This window comes from Bubalus bubalis, chromosome 16 (assembly GCF_019923935.1).
Source record: "Bubalus bubalis isolate 160015118507 breed Murrah chromosome 16, NDDB_SH_1, whole genome shotgun sequence".
Lineage (NCBI taxonomy): Eukaryota > Metazoa > Chordata > Mammalia > Artiodactyla > Bovidae > Bubalus > Bubalus bubalis.
This window is the reverse complement of record NC_059172.1, coordinates 55,977,585-55,996,261: the sequence shown is the minus strand read 5'-3', so window position 1 is coordinate 55,996,261 and position 18,677 is coordinate 55,977,585. Positions and strand designations below refer to the sequence as shown.

Genomic DNA, 18,677 nt, shown 5'->3' with positions numbered 1-18,677 from the left:
AGATACCTATTTGTTTGGGGGAAGTTAAGAACTACCTCTGAAAAAAGGGGCTTGTATACTGATTTCATGTCCATTCAGTCCTGGAATTTTAAAAAATAGGTATTATTCAAAATGGAGATGACTGGAACACTCTTCTTCATATTTTTAACTTCCTTCTGGTAACAGGTCAGGAAAATCCTCTAAAAAGTCTATCCAGACCAGAGAAAAGTTGGTCATGGACATGTGATGGCTGACATGTTAGCATAAATATATCTTGTCAACTCAGAGTTAAACTGTAATCTCCTAGTGCTGTGCTCAGTAGCTCAGTCATGTCCAACTCTTTGAAACCCCCTGGAATGTATAGCCCAACAGGCTCCTCTGTCCATGGAATTTTCCAGGCAAGAATGCTGGAGTGGGGAGGGAGGAGGGAGGAGGGTTCAGGATGGGGAACACATGTATACCTGTGGCGGAGTCATTTCGATATTTGGCAAAACTAATACAATATTGTAAAGTTTAAAAATAAAATAAATTAAATTAAAAAATTAAATAAAAAAAAAAAAGAATGCTAGAGTGGGTTGCCATTTCCTTCTCCAGGGGATCTTCCTGACCTAGGGATCGAACCTGCATCTCCTGCATTGGCAGGAGATGGATTTTTTACCACTGCGCCACCTGGGAACCCTGGTCTCCTAGTAAGGGACTATATATTTACAGGTGGACTACACTCTTTCCATGCTCATCTGTCCTTCACACTGACACTGGAATTATCTTACATATACTGTTTAATGGCCTTCCTTTGCCTGCAGAATATGGGGCTAAACTCTTTAAATGCATTCGAAACCCTCCTCAATCTCCTTGATATTCTCATCTCTGATTCTTCATTGTTCTTCTCCATCAACTTATTCTCCATCAAGTCTCAGTTCAAAGCCACTACCTCCATGAAGGGGCTTCCCTCGTAGCTCAGTTGGTAAAAATCCTCTTGCAGTGCAGAAGACCCAGGTTTGATTCCTGGGTTGGGAAGATTCCCTGGAGAAGGAAATGGCAACCCACTTCAGTATTCTTGCCTGGAGAATCCCGTGGACAGAGGAGCCTGACAGGCTACAGTCCATGGGGTCACAAGAGTCAGACATGACTTAGCAACTAAACCACCACTAAAAATAAATGTTTAGTTATTTTCATGTCTGTTTCTTCCTTTAGCGCAGAAGTTCCCTGAAGGCTGCTTCCAATCTTTTTTTTAAAATAAATCCTTATTTATTTATTTTTGGTTGCACTGGGTCTTCGTTGCTGCACGTGCGCTTTCTTTAATTGAGGCAAGGTGGGGCTACTCTTCATTGCAGTGCGTGGGCTTCTCATTGCAGTAGCTTCTCTTTTGTGGAGCACAGGCTCCAGGGCATGTGGTTTTAGTAGTTGTGGCCCACGGATCTAGTCGCCCTGAAACATGTGGGATCTTCCTAGAGTAGGGATCGAACCTGTGTCCCCTGGATTGGCAGGCAGGTGCTTAACCACTGGGCCACCAGGGAAGCCCACAATTTTAAAATCTATTAATATCATTCTTCTATTTTTCCTCCATACCTCTCATTCAACCAATCAACAATCAACAAATATTTATTGATCACTTAATCTGTGCCAAAGAGTGGGAATGAGTAATTCTCCTTTTATAATAATAATGGCAATAATTAAGAAGAGAATAATGGTTAATGTTCACCGAGCACTTACTATTGTATCATGTGCTGTGAGAAGTTTTACACTTTTTACTTTGAAATAATTATAGACTCACAGAAAGCTGAGGCAGTAGAATATAGAGTACTATTTGCTGTTCATTCTGCTTCCCCTATGGTAATATCGCATAGAATTGTAGCACAATATGAAAACCAGGAAATTGACATGGAACAATATTTTTAACTAGACTCTGGATCTGATTCAGCTTTTGCCATTTCTTAGTATGCATCCTTTCACATGTTTGTAGTTCTATGCAGTTTTTAAACCACGTAGATTCATGGAACCACCACCGCACTCAAGATAAAGAACTGTTCTACCACCACAACAGATGCGCTCTTACTTCATACTTGTGAGCAACACACACACACCATCCCTGATGCAACAGCCATCAATCATCTCTCGCTCTCTACAGTTTTGTCATTTTGAGAATGTCATTATCAATGGAATCATATAGTGATTGACTGTTTTCATATTTTATGTTTTTTAATTTTTTAATGAAATACAGTTGATTTGCAATGCTGTGTTAGTTTCAGGGGTACAGCGAAATGATTCAAATGGGTAGATAGATTTCTTTTTTTCATTTAACCTTTTAAATTAATTTATTTTAATTGGAGGAGAAGGAGAAGGAAATGGCAACCCACTCCAGTGTTCTTGCCTGGAGAATCCCAGGGACGGGGGAGCCTGGTGGGCTGTCATCTCTGGGGTCGCACAGAGTCGGACACGACTGAAGCGACTTAGCGGCAGCAATTACAATATTGTGGTGGTTTTTGCCATACATCGACGTGCATCAGCCACAGGTGCACATTTTGTGCCCCCATCCTGAACCCCCCTCCCACCTCCCTCTCCACCCTATCCCTCTGGGTTGTCCCAGAGCACCAGCTTTGAGTCCCCTGCTTCATGCATCGAACTTGGCACTGGTTGTCTATTTTACATATGGTGATATACATGTTTCAATACTCTTCTTTATAATCATCCCAACCTCGCCTTCTCCCACATAGTCCAAAAGTCTGTTCTTTACATCTGTATCTCTTTTGCTGCCTTGTGTATAGGGTCGTCGTTACCATCTTTCTAAATTCCATATATATGTATTAATATACTGTTGTAGTGTTTCTCTTTCTGACTTACTTCACTCTGTATAATAGGCTCCAGTTTCACCCCCCTCATTAGAACTGACTGAAATGCATTCTTTTTTTTTTTTAATAGCTGAGTAATAGTCCGTCGTGTATATGTACCACAACTTCCTTATCCATTTGCCTGCTGATGGACATCTAGGTTGCTTCCATGTCCTAGCTATTGTAAACAGTGCTGCAATGAACACTGGGGTACATGTGCCTCTTTCAATTCTGGTTTTCTCACTGTGTATGCCCAGCAGTGGGATTGCAGGGTCCTATGGCTGTAGATAGATTCCTTTTCAAATTATTTTCCATTATAAGTTATTACAAGCATAACCTCTAATTCCCTGTGCTGTACAGTAGTTCCTTGTTGGTATCCATTTTATACATTGCAGCGCTCTGCTCAGTCAGTGAATGGGGTCTGACTCTTTGTGACCCCATGGACTGTAGCCCATCAGGCTCCTCTCTCCATGGAATTTCCCAGGCAAGAATATTGGAGTAGATTGTCATTTCCTTCTCCAGGGGATCTTCCTGACTCAGGAGTCAAACCTGCATCTCCTGCATTGACAGGCAGATTCTTTTCCACTGAGCCACCTAGGAAGCCTATAAATGGTAATATGTATCTGTTAATCCCAAACTCCTAATTTTTCCCTTCTCCCCTCCACTTTCCCCTTTGGTAAATATAAGTTCACTTGCTAAGTCTTTGAATCTGTTTCTGTTTGTAAATAAATTCATTTCTATCATTTTTTTTTAGATTCCATATGTAAGTGATATCATATATTTGTCTTTGACTTAGCATCGTAATCTCTAGGTCCATCCATGTTGTTGCAAATGGCATTATTTCATACTTTTTTATGGCTGAGCAGCACATACATGTATATTTCACATCTTCTTTATCCACTTGTTTGTTGATGGACACTTAGGTTACTTGCGTGTCTTGGCTATTGTAAACCGTGCTGCTATGAACACTGGGGTACTTGTATCTTTTTTCTTTTTTGGCTGCTGCTGGCTGTTGTTGCAGCGTGTGAACTTTTAGTTGTGGTATATGGGATCTAGTTCCCTGGCCAGCAATCCATCCCACGTCCCCTGCACTGAGAGTGTAGAGTCTTAGCTGCCGGGCCATCAGGGAAGTCCCCATGTATCTTTTCTAATTAGGGTTTTTTCTTTTCCAGATATCATATTTACATTTAAATTCATGATCAATTTTGAATTAACTTTTGTATAAGATATGAGATTTAGGTTAAGGTTCTTCTTTTTCTTTCTTTTGCCTATAGATATTCAATTTCTCCAGCACCACTTATTGAAAATGGTATTCTTCCTCTGTTGAATTGTTTTGTCCCTTTGTGAAAATTCAGTTGGGCATAGTTGTGTGGGTCTATTCCAGGGTCTTCTGGTCTGTTCCATTTATCTACGTGCCCATAAGCCTTAACATAAGATGGTGATTCCTCCCACTTTACTCTTTCAAAATTGTTTTAACTGTTCTAGCTTCTTGGCCTCCTCATATAAATTTATTTTATTTATTTATTTGTTTTAGAGAAACATTGTATTTAATGTTAAAGTTTAACTCTCTCCAGCATTGGGCATGGAGTTGTAGAAGCAGGGGTGGGTAGGTAATCTCCATGGAGCCTCATGTGTCAAAGAGGATGAGGAGGGTTTTTAAAACAGAAAACCCCCATAACTTCAGTCAGGGCAAAGCCCAGAATGGCATAACAGAAGAGCTGCTGCTTCAGAAACAGGTTTCTGGCATAGCCAGTGATCAAGCTGCCAAACGCTGTTCCAAAGCTGGCCCCTGAACCAGCCACACCAATTATGGCAGCCACACCACCAGTAAACTTGGCCACTGTGTCAATGTCTAGTCTAGCCAAGTTCCGCTTGGCCACCTGGATTGGGACACTGCTGTAGGAAGGCTGTTCAAATGGGACCTCTGAAGAAGTCAGACACAGGACTCATTAGACCTGGTACAAGAGCAGATCAGAGCAGAAGGAATAAGTAGTGCCCTGGTGGTCTGCATTTTTTCAGTCTCTTAGTTTTAACTCTGGCTTCCTTGGTGGCTCAGATGATAAAGAATCTGCCTGCAATGCGGAAGACCTGGGTTCAATCCCTGGATCAGGAAGATTCCCTGGAGAAGGAAATGGCAGCCCACTCCAGTATTCATGCCTGGGGGATTCCATGGACAGAGGAGCCTGGTGGGCTACAGTTCATGGAGTCGCAGAGTCAGACACAACTGAGCAACTTCAGCTTTAGCTCTAGGACTCCATATAAATTTTAGGTTAAACTTGTCTGTACCTACAAAAAGAATCTTGCTTGGATCTTGAATTTTAACATTTTTACGTGTTTTCTTCATTTATTTTGTCTTTATTAAATTTCTATTTATTACTTATTCTATTGTATGCCCCACAGACGGTCAGAATACTTCAATTTTCTTGCATTTTTAAGAGATAGGACAAGCTCACTTTTGGCATAGTGGTCACCAAGCTGTTTCTATACATGATATTTACATGTGTTCTTTAAACTTCATAGTAACTCTAAGAAAAAGATATACTAGTACTTCCTCCATTGACAGATGATAAAAATGAAGCATGAATGGAATAAATAATTTGTCGAATATCTCATAGCTGGCAAGTGGTGGAACTAGGATTTGAACCTAAGCAGTCTAATTCTAGAACACACACTGATCCTCTGTGTATGTCTCTTTTCTTTGAAAGTAATTATTTCATTCAAAACATTTTAGAAATATTTTCTTTTATTTGTTTATCTGGCTGTGCCAGGTCTTAGTTGCAGCATGCAGGATCTTTTTAGTTGTAGCAAGTAAACTCTTAGTTGCAGCAGGTGGGATCTAGTTCCCTGAGGAAAGATTGAACCCAGGCCCCCAGTACTGGGAGTCTTAGGCACTGGATCACCAAGGAAATCCCAAAACAGTTTGAGTGTCTATTATGTGCCAGGGACTGTTCTGGTGCTAGGGCTATAGCAGCCATGAGTATAATAAAATAAGGCAGTCAATAAAACAAAATTCCTGCCCTCATAAAGCTTCTTTCCTAAGGAAGGGTAGAAATTATGGCATGAATGCAATAATTATTTTATTACAGGATTACTTTATTATTGTGTCTATAGTAGGGGCATGAAAAAATGAAATTCACATAGTCATTTCTGACTCTTTTTGATCCCTGCCCTGCTCCTCTGTCCATGGAATTCTTCAGGCAAGAGTACTGGAGTGGGTTGCCATTTCCTTATCCAGGGGATCTTCCCAACCCAGGGACTGAACCCGGGTCTCCTGCATTGCAGGCAGATTCTTTACCAACTGAGCCACTAGGGAAGCCCATATTAGGGGCATAGCCATGCTTAGATACAGGGGCTGGGATCTCACCCAAAAGATAGGCCTATTCATTGAATCAGGCTTCCCTGATGGCTCAACGGGTAAAGAATCCATCTGCAACACAGGAGACACAGGAGATGCAGGTTCGGTTCTGGGTGGGGACAATCCCCTGGAGAAGGAAATGGCAACCACTCCAGTATTCTTGCCTGAAAAATCCCATGGAAGAGAAGCCAGGTGGACTACGGTCCAAAGGGTCACAAAGAGTCAGACACAGCTGAGCGACTGAACACACACACACACACACACGTTTGTTGAATCATTCACCATAGTCCTGCCAATTTTCTGGGGTCGGGAAAATCCCTCATTTGGGAACCAGAAACAGACTAGAAGACCCAGGGGGATAGAAAGCTAAGCCACCAAGGTGACACAACTGTCTAGACATTAGCTCTTGTGTGGTGGGAAATAAAAGCACACCTGCTCCCAGTGAGTGTTCAGGGGACAGAGGAAACAGGAACATATGCAAAGTGCTTGGGTATTTGCCCAGTCTGAGTGGGTTACAGATCACTCAGACCAAGCCTATGAGTTAGCTAGAAAAGGATCAGGAAATCAGACTCTTCTATACCATTTTCTAAAAATCATTTTATTGAAATACACTGTATATATAGAAGTGCAGAAGTAATAAGTGAATGAGTGAGTTCACCTCAATGAATTTCCACCCTGTAACCAGAACCTAAATCAGTGAGAGAGAACATTACTCGCCCTCCAGGGCTAGTTACCTGTGCCCTTTGTCGTCACTAGTTCCAGTGACAATGACTTGATTGCAAACACCCCAGATTCCTCTGTGTGGGAAATGTAGATAAACAGAGCCACACAGCAGATCCGCTTTTGTGCCTGGTTTAACCCTCGACGTTGTGTTGGTGAGATCCACGCATTTTTTTACCTAGAGTTGTAGTTTGTTGTGCTGTGTAGTATTCCATTGTATAAAGATACCCTAATTATCTATTCTACTTCTCATGGACATTTAGGTTGTTTCCAATATTTGGCTATTACACATAATACTGCTATTATCGTCCTAGTACATGGTTTTAGTGAACAAATATACCCAAAAAATGCACCTTGGGTACATTCCTAGGAATGAACCTGCTGAGTCTTTGCATGTATATGACTGTGAGCGGCTTCAGTAAATACCACCAATTGTCCGAAGTCATAACGATGCTTCATATTGTTTTCAAGAATGTCCTTTTGTTATTTATTTTTTTTCTTTTTCAATCCATTTATTTATTTTTGGCAGCACTGGGTCTTCATTGCTGTGTGCCGGCTTTCTGTCGTCGTGGCGAGCGGGAGCTACTCTAGTTTCAATGTGTGGCTTCTCACTGCGGTAGCTTCTCTTGTTGTGGAGCAGGGGTTCCGGGGCGAGCAGGCTGCAGTAGCTGCAAATCCTTGGCTCTAGAGCACAGGCTCAATAGTTGTGGCGCGTGGGCTCTGTTGCTCCACAGCACGTGGGTTCTTTCCAGACCAGGGATTGAACCTGTGTCTCCCATATTGGCAGGTGGATTCTTAACCACGGAGCCATCAGGAAGCCCCTCCCATACTTTTTTTTAATAGAGTATTTTTTTGGGTACTCCAGCTGATTTCATCAATATGCAAAAGATTTATAATCTATGTTTGGGCCAGAGGATTAGAGAGGAAACAGCAAAGACACAGGAAAACTGATAGACAACAAGGTCCTACTGATAGCACAGAAACGAACACGACATTGTAAATCAACTATAGTTCAATTAAAAAAAAAAAAAAGACAAAGGAAACTTGAAGGAGGGGGAACCTGGGACAGAGTCAAGACCCTGGTCAGCCAGTTATTCTATCTAGATATTTTCTCTCGAGCTAAGCTTCAAGGGTTCTGGTTTATTTTAATAAACCACAATGTTCCCTTACATAGTTGAAATGCTTGCAATGAAAATTAGTTCAATTGCCCCATTATTTCTTTAGGTTAAATAATGAAACTCTAAGCTTAGGTGGAAAGAGAACTTGTATGTTTTCCAACATAACAGATGTTCAGTAGATATGTGGGTGAATAATCAAATAATTAAACAACTGAGTTTCCTAAAACTTCACAACTATGTATCATGGCCTGACATAGCACGTTTGGTTCACTATGCAGATATTAATGCTGTGTCTCAAAATCAGTGGTCCGGGCCTTTCTCCTGTGTACATGCTCAGTCGTGTCCAACTCTTTGCAACTCCACAGACTATAGCTCATCAGGCTACTCTGTCCATAGGATTTCCCAGGCAAGAATACTGGAGTGGGTTGCCATTTCCTCCTCCAGGGGATCTTCCCGACCCATGGATCAAACCTGTGTCTCTGGCATCTCCTGCATTGCAGACAGATTTTTTTACCATTAGGGCCACCTGGGAAGGTACCCCAAGTACCATGAGACTGTATCTCAGCTTTCTTGGCATGATGCATGTAGAATCAATCAGCTGGATAACCACCAACTCAGGTGGTAGAGCCTGGTGCCACCCTCATATAGATCATGGTCACGAAGCAGAGGTGTACAGAGAGAAGGTATGAAATAACATGTACACATAGTAATGCAGCTGTTGCTTAACTGTTCACAAGTGTGAACAAGAGGCTCTTGTACATAATCTGAAAAGCCTTATGAGGCAGATTAGGATCTTCATTTCATGTGATAAGCGGTTCAGAGAAGTGAAATGAATTGTCCAAGGTCACATCCTCTGTCCATGGAATTCTCCAGGCAAGAATACTGGAATGGGTTGCCATCTCCTTCTCCAGGGGATCTTCCTGACCCAGGGATGAAACCCAGGTCTCCTGCATTGCAGGCAGATTCTTTACCATCTGAGCTACCTGGAAGCCCAGGACACAACTGGGCTAAGTGGTAAAGCCTAGAGTTAAACTTAGGTCTGTCTAAATGAAGATCCTGGGATTTCAATAATGATGTGTGCATAGATAATATAAAAATTAAAACTGCCTTGGCTCTCAAGTACATGTGAGTGCTAAGTCTCCTCAGTCATGTCTGACTCTTTCTGACCCTATGGACTGTAGCTCCCCTGTGGACTGTAGCCTGCCTGTGGACCCTATGGACTGTAGGCTACTCTGCCTATGGATTCTCCAGGCAAGAACACTGGAGTGGATTACCACGCCCTCCTCCAGGGGATCTTCCTGACCCAGGGATTGAACCTGACTCTCTTATGTCTCCTGTATTGGCAGGTGGGTTCTTTACCACTAGCACCACCTGGGAAGCCCTATGACATTATCAATTAAATTAAATACATTTGGTGCTTACTATGTGTTGTTTTTCAGTTGCTAAATCGTGTCATACTTTTTTCAACTCCGTGGACTCCAGCACACCAGGCTCCTCTGTCCTCCACTATGTCCTGGAGTTTGCTCAAATTCATGTCCATTGAATCCAACCATCTCATCCTCTCATCCTCTGCCCCCTATCTCATCCTCTGCACGCCCCCACCCTTCTCCTTTTGCCTTCAGTCTTTTCCAGCTTACTATGTACTGAAGACATGTGTGTTAACTTAAGCTAATAGTAAAATCCATTTATTTTCTCTAAACACTCTTTCAGCTTCCCTGGTTAGGAGGTAACTTGACCTTGAATGAAAACTCTTTTTTGATGGTCAGAGGAGAGATGAACAGGAACCTGAGTGAGCAGGTCTTAGCCACAGTTAAGGAAGGCTTTCCATCAGGGGAGACACGCAGGAGGAAGGGAAGAAAACTACTTAGCAGGGAAAGGTAATTCAAGAAGGCAGCCTGAACCTTTTCCCCATCAGAGCTTTCTTTGCTTTGTTTTCATGACAGCTCTTCACTTCTTGAAGGCTCAAGAAAGCAGAATAAATATGAGGACCGTTGACAGATTCTTGCGTCGCTGGACTGCAGGGAACATAAACACTCTGGGTTGCAGATGACTGACATGGCTGGCCACCTCAGCCACTGGTCTGCCCTCTGGATCTGGGTAATGCCAGCTCCTTGGCAACCCCGCAGGCTGCTGTGACCCTGGGCTGGGCGGGGGGAGGGGCAGAGCACCAGGTGACGTGGCAACACTGCAGTACGTGGCCAAACAGTTCTCAGAGACCTGCCGTCCTGCAGTCCTGCGGCAGATCAGGGGCGTAACTGCAGGAATCCTGGGAAAGAGAAGAGAGAGAGAATACCACTGGTGCACGATTCTAGCCAGAAAGGAAATGCTATAAAATTCTGCTTCCTGGCCCGGCTCCCAGGGTGCTAATGCTTGGAACTGTCCGGTCACCCAGACCGTTTCAATTTTTTTTATCACGTGCAGCTCCTGCCTTGGTGTTCGGCTTTCTTTTGCCCCTCAGTTTCACATGGCCCACTGAGGCCCCTACTCATGATTCAGACTGAAATAGCGGCCTGCTTTGCATGCCAGCTCAAGCTACATTTCAGTTCTTGTTTCTTTGAAAAGGTCCTGCCAGGGAAGCAGAATGAAATGTCAGGTTCCGGTCTGGTATTCCCCCTTAACCTTCACGTTGTAGTGTGACTTCTGTGGGATTCCCACTCAGGCCCAGAATTCCTGCATGTTAATAGACTGGTCTAATTTAGCCATGGGTGGATGACGTGATGATGTCACGGCCCTCTGAGATCATACTCTTTTGCCTTCCGCAGGCCAGCTGAAATCCAGATTAATTAACCCATCCCAGTCTCCCATAGGACATGCTTATTATATCCAAAAAGTTATCAAGGGATTCTCAATTTCTTCCTACAAAATAACCAGATTTTCCCAATGATCTGACCCAGAAACTCACCCAGCTGACAATTGGCTCATCCTTATTGATATTTAAACCATACCTGTCCTAAGGCAGTTTGTGTTTAGTTTTTCTTTTCCTGCCTTGGGCATAAATAGATAATGACTTTGCTTCACTTTTGCAGGGCACCCCATGCCAAATCTTTTCCAAATACAAGACCATTTAGATCTTTCTGTGTGTGTTAGTCACTCAGTCATGTCTGACCCTTTGCAACCAGGCTCTTCTGTCCATGGAATTTTCCAGGCAAGAATAGTGGAGTGGGTTGCCATTTCCTTCTCCAAGAGATCTTCCTGACCCAGGGATCACACCTGGGTGTTGTGCACTGCTGGCAGATTCTTTGTCTGAGCTACCCGGGAAGCACATTTAGATCTTTACCACAGTCTTAAGGCACTTAAATTTAAGGTTGTATGTAAGACAATGGGAACTTAAATTTGGAGATTTTTAAGAATGGAAATTCTCAAGACCGTAGTGTTTTGCCCAAGGCTACATTTGTCAACTTTTCAGGCTGTTGAATCTGGTCAGAAAGTGCTAATGGCCCTTTCAGAAATGGATATTTGTACTCTGACCCCACTTTTTCAATCTGTCCACTTTACAAAGAAAAGCCCATTTCTAGATATCTATGTATTTAATATCCTCTTTATTTAGAAAGCCGCTTTCTGTATATTCTGAGCAAATGACCCAGGTGTGTTAAGAGGGTGGTTAGGAACAGGAAAGTTAGGATCCAAAGTAATTGGTCAGAATTGGTCAAGGACCCCACCTGAAAAGTAAATGAACTTGAACAGTTCACAAAAGAGGAAACATGCATGGCTAAAAGACACGTGGGAAAATGTACAACTTCACTAATAACAAAAGAGATGCAAATTTTAAAAACCAGGTACCATTTTTTTATCTATCAAAACTTGCAAAAGTTAAAAAAAGAAAAGAAAAAAAAAAGACTATCCAGTGCTGGCAAGCATGCAATGCAAAGGCTATTCTTATGTCCTGCTGATGGGAAGGCAAATTGATACTGCTTTTAGAGAAATAATCTGGTGATGCATATCAAGTATTTTCCTGTTAAATTATCCTAAAAAAATTATCCAAAATATATACAAAGAGTTATTTACAAATATTCAGTGTTATATACGAGGCTGAAAAAAATAGAAACATCTTAGGTACCAAAAAATGAAACTGGTTTAATACATTTCAGTTTATTCCCACAGTAGAACATTAATGCAATCATTAGAAAAGATGCTTTGCATAGTTTCTAGTAAATTGGAGAAATGCTTTGATTTCTTGTTTTAATTTTTGATTTTTTTTTGGAAAATTTTTCAATTGAAGTATTTTGATTTATAATGTATTAGTTTCAGGTAAAGCAAAATGATTCAGACAGACAGGTAGATAGAGATTCTTTTTCAGTTTCTTTTTCCTTATAGGTTATTACAAAATATTGAGTGTAGTTCCCCATGCTATGCAGTAGGTCTTTGTTGTCTATCTATTATATATATAGTAGTGTGTATCTGTTAATCCCATCCTCCTAAGCATCCCGCTCCCCCTTCCCTTTGATAACCATAAGTTTGTTTTCTATGTCTGTGGGTCTACTCTGTTTTGTAAATAAGTTCATGTGTATCTTTTTTTTTTTTTCCGAATTCCACATTAAGCAATATCATATGATATTTGTATTTCCCTATCTGGTTTACTTCACTTAGTATGATGACCTATAGGTCCATGTTGCTATAAATGACAGTATTTCATTCTTTTATGGCTGAATAATATTTTATTATATATATATATAGGCACACGTACACACACACACACACCACATGTTCTTTATGCATTCTTCTGTTGATGGACATTTAGCTTGTTTCCAAGTCTTGGCTATAATGTATAGTGCTGCTATGACAATAGGAATACATGTATCTTTTTTGAATTACAGTTTTCTCTGGATATATGCCCAAGAGTGGGATCCCTGGATCATATGGTAGCTCTATTTATAGTTTTTTAAGGAACCTCCATACTGTTCTCCATAGGGGCTGCACCAATTCACATTCCCACTAACAGTGTAGGAGGGTTCCTTTTCCTCCACACCCTCTCCACATTTATTACCCCAGCATTAATTATTTGTAGACTTTTCTTTTTGCATAGAGAAAAATGGAATTCTTTTCTTTCTTTTTTTTTTTTTTTAGACTGGGCTGTGCAGCTTGAGGGATCTCAGTTCCTCCGACCAGGGATTGAACTCAGACCATGGCAGTGAAAGCCTGGAATCCTAACCACTAGGCATCCAGGGAACCCCCCATTTGTAGACTTTCTGATGATGGACATTCTGACAGGAGAGAGGTAATACCTCATTGTAGTTTGGTTAGCATTTCTTTAATAATTAGCAAAATGGAGCATCTTTTCATGTTCCTGTTGGCCATCTGCATATCTGCTTTGGAAAACTGCCTATTTAGATCTTCTACCCATTTTCTGATTGCGTTGTTTGAGGTTTTTTTATATTGAGCTGTAAAAACCATATATTTGGAAATTAATCTCTTGTGGGTAGTATCATTTGCAAATATTGTCTCCCATTTTGTAGGTTGTTTTTCATTTTCTTTATGATTTCCTTTGCTGTGCGAAAAGTTTTTAAGTTTAATTAGGTCCTCCCCAGGAGACCCTCCCAGACCAGCCTGGCCTAGGCTTCTATGAGGCCAGTGCTTTGCCCTGGGTTTCTGTGCATGCAAGACTTTATGTGCACCCTCCAAGAGTGGAATCTCTGTTTCCCCTAGGCCTGAGAATGTCCTGCAATCAAGCCCTGCTAGCCTTCAAAGCCAAATGCCCTGGGGACTCTTCCTCCTAATGCCAGACCCCTAGGCTAGGAAGCGTAACGTGGGGCTCATAACTCTAATTTCCATGGGAGAAGTTCTACAATATAATTGTTTTCCAGCTGGGCTTCCCTCGTAGCTCAGTCAGTCAAAGATCTGCCTGCAATACTAGAGACCTGGGTTCAATCCCTGGGTCAGGAAAATCCCCTGGAGAAGGAAATGGCAACCCACTCCAGTATTCTTGTCTGGAGAATCCCACGGACAGAGGAGCCTGGCAGGCTACAGTCCATGGGGTTGCAACAGTTGGACACACTGAACTGACTAAACCACCACGAGTTTATGGGTTGCCCACCTTGGGAATATGGGTTTTATTATGTCACAAGTATGCCCCTCCTACCATCTTGTTGTGACTTCTTTATATCTTTGGATGTAGAACATCTTTTTTGATTGGCTCCAGTCTGGTTGAGAAACTAAGATCTCACATGCCATGGGGCAACTAAGCCCAAGTGCCACAACTACTGAGTCCACCTGCTCTGGAGCCCAGCAAACGATCCCACATAACACAGTGAAGATCCTGCGTGCAGCATCTGAGATCTGACACAGCCAAATTAATTAAGTTAAAAAATGTTTAAAAGACTGGATAATACTGATATAAGGAGAGCCATATAAGGTGAACAGATTTGAGAGTCCAGAAATAGACTCTTCCTATTATGGCCAATCAGTTTTCAACAAGGTGGTAAGACAACTCAGTGGGGGAAAGAATAGTCTTTTCAATGAACAATGCTGGGATAACTGGATATCCACATGCAAAAGAATAAAGTTGGACCCCTTTTTTACACCACACATAAAATTTAACTGGATCATAGATCTAAATGTAAGAACTAAAACTCTAAAATCTTAAGAGAAAACATAGAAGTAAATCTTCATGACTTTAGGTTAGACAAAATCTTCTTAAATATGACACCAAAAGCACAGACAATAAAAGAAAAATAGATATATTGGATTTTATCAAAATTAAATATTTTGCGGATCAGAGAACATGACCAAGAATGTGAAAAGACAACTTACAGAATGTGAGAAAATATTTACAAATTATTTATTTGATAAGGGACTTCTACCCAGAATATATAAAGAACTCTTATAAAATGTTAGTTGCTCAGTCATGTCTGACTCTTTGCGATGCCATGGAATGTAGCCCACCAGGCACCACTGTCCATGGGATTTCCCAGAAAGACCACTGGAGTGGGTTGCCATCTCCTTCTCCAGGGTCTCTTCCTGACCCAGGGATTGAACCTAGGTCTCCCACATTGCAGGAAGATTCTTTACCATCTGAGCCACCAGGGAAGCCAGGAACTCTTATAACTCAACAATAAAAAGATAAATAATCCAGTTGAAAAATGAGCAAAGACTTGAATAGACATTTCTCTAGAGAAGAATTACAAATGTCATTCTTTCTAATTTGCTTATTCACTTTCTATCACTGCCATTTATTATCTTGTAGCTGTGGAAGTCAGAAGTCCACCACAGGTAGAAATGGAGAGTGGCTGGTACTGCGTACAGGGTTTCTGTTAAAAGTGATGAAAGTATTCTAATATTCATTCTGGTCATGGTCACACAACTTTGTGGTTATACTAAAAACCATCCATCTGTGTACACACGTTAAATGGACGGATCATATGTACATAGATTGTATCTTAAAAAATTCTATCTCAATAAAGCTGTTAAAAATTAATGTGAATAAGGTAAGTAGGATCCCATAATCAGTTTTATTAAAAAAAGCCCACTCAAACTGACTTAATAAAGGAAATTTATTGACTCACGTAACTGAAAAGTATAGAGGAAGTAAAGATTTTAAGTGCAGGTTAGTCATAATCTCTTTTTACCAGGAGCGGGAACTCCAATGTATGTTTGCTGCTGCGTAAGTGGGGGAGGTGGGCTGGATATTGTGAAGAAAACATCCACTATGATCCTAAGGGAAGAAAATAGAAGAAGGGCAAGTTCAAATATGCATATGAGGGAACGTGTGCACCAGTTACGGGTGCTGTCCTAGAGACACTGAAGCCGGGGAGGAAGACCACCCCTAGCATGAGGCCTGAGAAAACCAGCTAAGGACAGTCATAAAGCCACTTTAAAAGTGCTTAGGACTGATTACTAATAGGTATGGGATTTCTTTAAGGGGAGAGGAAAACATTCTAAAATTAGATCACTGTGAATATACTAAGAAATACTGAGTTATATACTTTAAATAGAAAAACCCTTTGAACTGTATATGAATCATATTTCAATAAAGCTGTTTTTTAGAAATATTTAGAACAAGAGAATCACTAACTAGTGCTCAGGCATAAGGTTCCAGATTTGCAAGTGGCAGACAGAAAAACATGCATCCCCTATTTAAAGCACCACTAAAGACAATGGAGTTAAATGTGAATTGAAGTCCAAGATACAGGAAAGATAATAAGTGAACCTCTTTGTGTTTTAAAGACTCCAAACCCCAATAAATTACTCCTAGGGCCCTGAAAGAAATTTAGGACTAGTCACTATTTAGCTCACGCTTGTGTGCATGTGCTAAGCCGCTTCAGTCACGTCCAACTCTTTGCGACCCCATGGACTGTAACTCACCAGGCTCCTCTGTCCATAGGATTCTCCAGGCAAGAACACTGCAGTGGGTTGCCATCACTTTCTCCAGGGATCTTCCCAACCAAGGGATCAAACCCGAGTCTCTTATGTCTCTTGCTTGACAGGTAGGCTCTTTACCACTAGTGCCACCTGGAAAGCCCATTTACCCCATAATCTAAGAGAAATTCTGGAGAATTGGGGAGGGGAGAGAAGTTGTTTTTTTTTTTAAATATGGTTTTTATTTATGTTATCATGGGGCTCTTTCAGGGGGTTGTTTCTGTTTTGTTTCACTTTTTGGCCACACAATATGTGTGGGATTTTAGTTCTCTGACCAGGGATGGAAACTGCACCCACTGCATTGGAAGCAAGGAGTGTGAACCACTGGACCACTGGGGCAGTCCCATGGAATGAGAAGTTTTGAAGACAGGCACAGATCTGATTTTTCAGAAGTGGTTTGGGTAGGATGAAAGGAAAGAGAATTCTCCTAGAACATTTAATAAAATCAAACCTATTTCCAAATTCTTTAAGGTAGGGACTTCTTCTGTTGGTTCACATCTGTATCCTCGGCTCCTAGAACATAACTAATCCATTATAGGCACTCAAATGTTGCAAGAGAATGGGGCACAAGAGGATGGTGGTCATGTCCCAGGTCTTGGGTGAGTTCCTGGGGCAGGCCGCCAAGTAAGGGCCCTCGGCTTCACACAGGAAAGAATTTAAGAGCAAGCCATACCAACATGAAAACAAGTTTATTAAGGGATATACACACTCCACAGACAGAGTGTCAGCAGACTCAGAAGGCACGAGGCCTCCGGGTGCCAGAGTGGTTAGTTTTTCTGGGCTGGGTAATTTCATAGGCTAAAAAGTGGAAAGATTATTTTAACTATTTGGGGGAATGATTGGGAATTTCCAGGAACCGGGCCACTGCCCACTTTTTGGCTTTTTATGTTCAGCCTTGGAACTGTCACGGCACCTATGGGTGTGCATTTTAGCATATGGTAATATATTACAATGAATGTATAATGAGGCTCAAGGCAACTGGAAGTCGAGTCTTCTGCCATCTTGGGCCTCACTGGTTCTAACCAACATATTGTATCCTCCACGGCTATGTCATCCTTTTAAAAGTCGCACCCTGTCCCTTTCTCTCCTATGTCACAAATATTTGTTCAAAGTTGTGTGTTGACTCCCTCAGGATTGGCTGTAGAGGGAGACTCAGTGCAGAGTGAAATCACATGAAAGTTAGGCTACATACACAGTAAATCTTGGACAAAACAAACAAACAAAACAAAACTTGGTGAGTGTTTTGTAGCTATTGTTACAAATTAATTTTGAATTTGTTCAAATGCTGTTTTCTGCCTCCATTGAGATAACCATATGGCTTTTCTCCTTTGTTCTATTAACACGATAAGTTACGTTAATTGATTTCAAACCAATCTTGATTACTTGGGAATGCTGTGTTATCCTCTTGATGAATTCCATTTACTAATATTCTGTTAACAAAGAAGCTCTCTCTGGGCCTAAGGGAAGATTTTTTGTTTTCACTCCAAATTCAATTATTTGATTGATATAGGACAATTCAAGTACTTGATTTCTTCCTGAGTCAGTTGTTATAATTTGTCTCCATCTCATCTAAGTTGCCAACTTTTTATTGGAATAAGGTTTTTCGTATTTCCATTGCTGTCTTTTAAAAATCTGTAAGATCTATAGTAAAATCATCTTTTTGACTTGCACCCCAAACTAAATCTTGGGACAAGAGTCAGACTTCAAATTGTAGGCAAAGAAGGTCCACACATTACCGCTGGTTGCTATGTCTCTTAGATCTCCTATGCTTATTTTCTTTTCTCAGTCAACCTTGAAGGATCCATTTTAGGCTTAATTAAAGCTGTTGGGAAGAAAGGCAGACTCCAGAAACAACAAAAAGCAAGCTCATTGTTGATCTTGGGTGAGATTCTAGAACATGTTTGTGAGCAATACAAAAAAACTTGGTCATCACTGAGAGCTGTTGTATATTCATTAAGAACAATTTTACTTTATTTTCTAAATGTTATATACCTACCTCCCTTGCACAGTTGGGATTGTTTAAACTCATATTTTCTGTTGGCCTGTTTTGTACCAAGCATTATGCTAGGTGCAGGCAAAACAGGGGTGAGAAAAACAGACATACCGTCTCTTCTTACTGTGTACTGAGGGAGATGGCCATTTAAACAATAAGTAATGAACAGACATATTCAACACAAAGTGTATTGAGTGCTATGAAGAAATTGTGTAAGATTATCACAGGGTGACCTCATTTAGACTTGGTGGTGCAAGGTAGGGGAGGTTGCTCCAAGTAAAGCCTCCAAGAGATTTTATTTATTCATTTATTTATTGTTTTCTTTTGGTTGT

General features: G+C 41.1%; 1 long non-coding RNA gene and 1 pseudogene across 1 annotated transcript in view; both read right to left on the bottom strand.

The window, feature by feature from the left end:
* Nucleotides 1-4,415: 4,415 nt before the first annotated feature.
* Nucleotides 4,416-4,818, bottom strand: LOC102400471 (annotated as a pseudogene).
* Nucleotides 4,819-15,477: 10,659 nt separating this feature from the next.
* Nucleotides 15,478-18,677, bottom strand: part of LOC112579693 — a 28,783-nt gene continuing 25,583 nt past the window's right edge. Inside the window, exon 3 of the long non-coding RNA XR_006545383.1 lies at nt 15,478-15,648. This is a non-coding gene — a long non-coding RNA (uncharacterized LOC112579693). The remainder of the gene's footprint in view (nt 15,649-18,677) is intronic.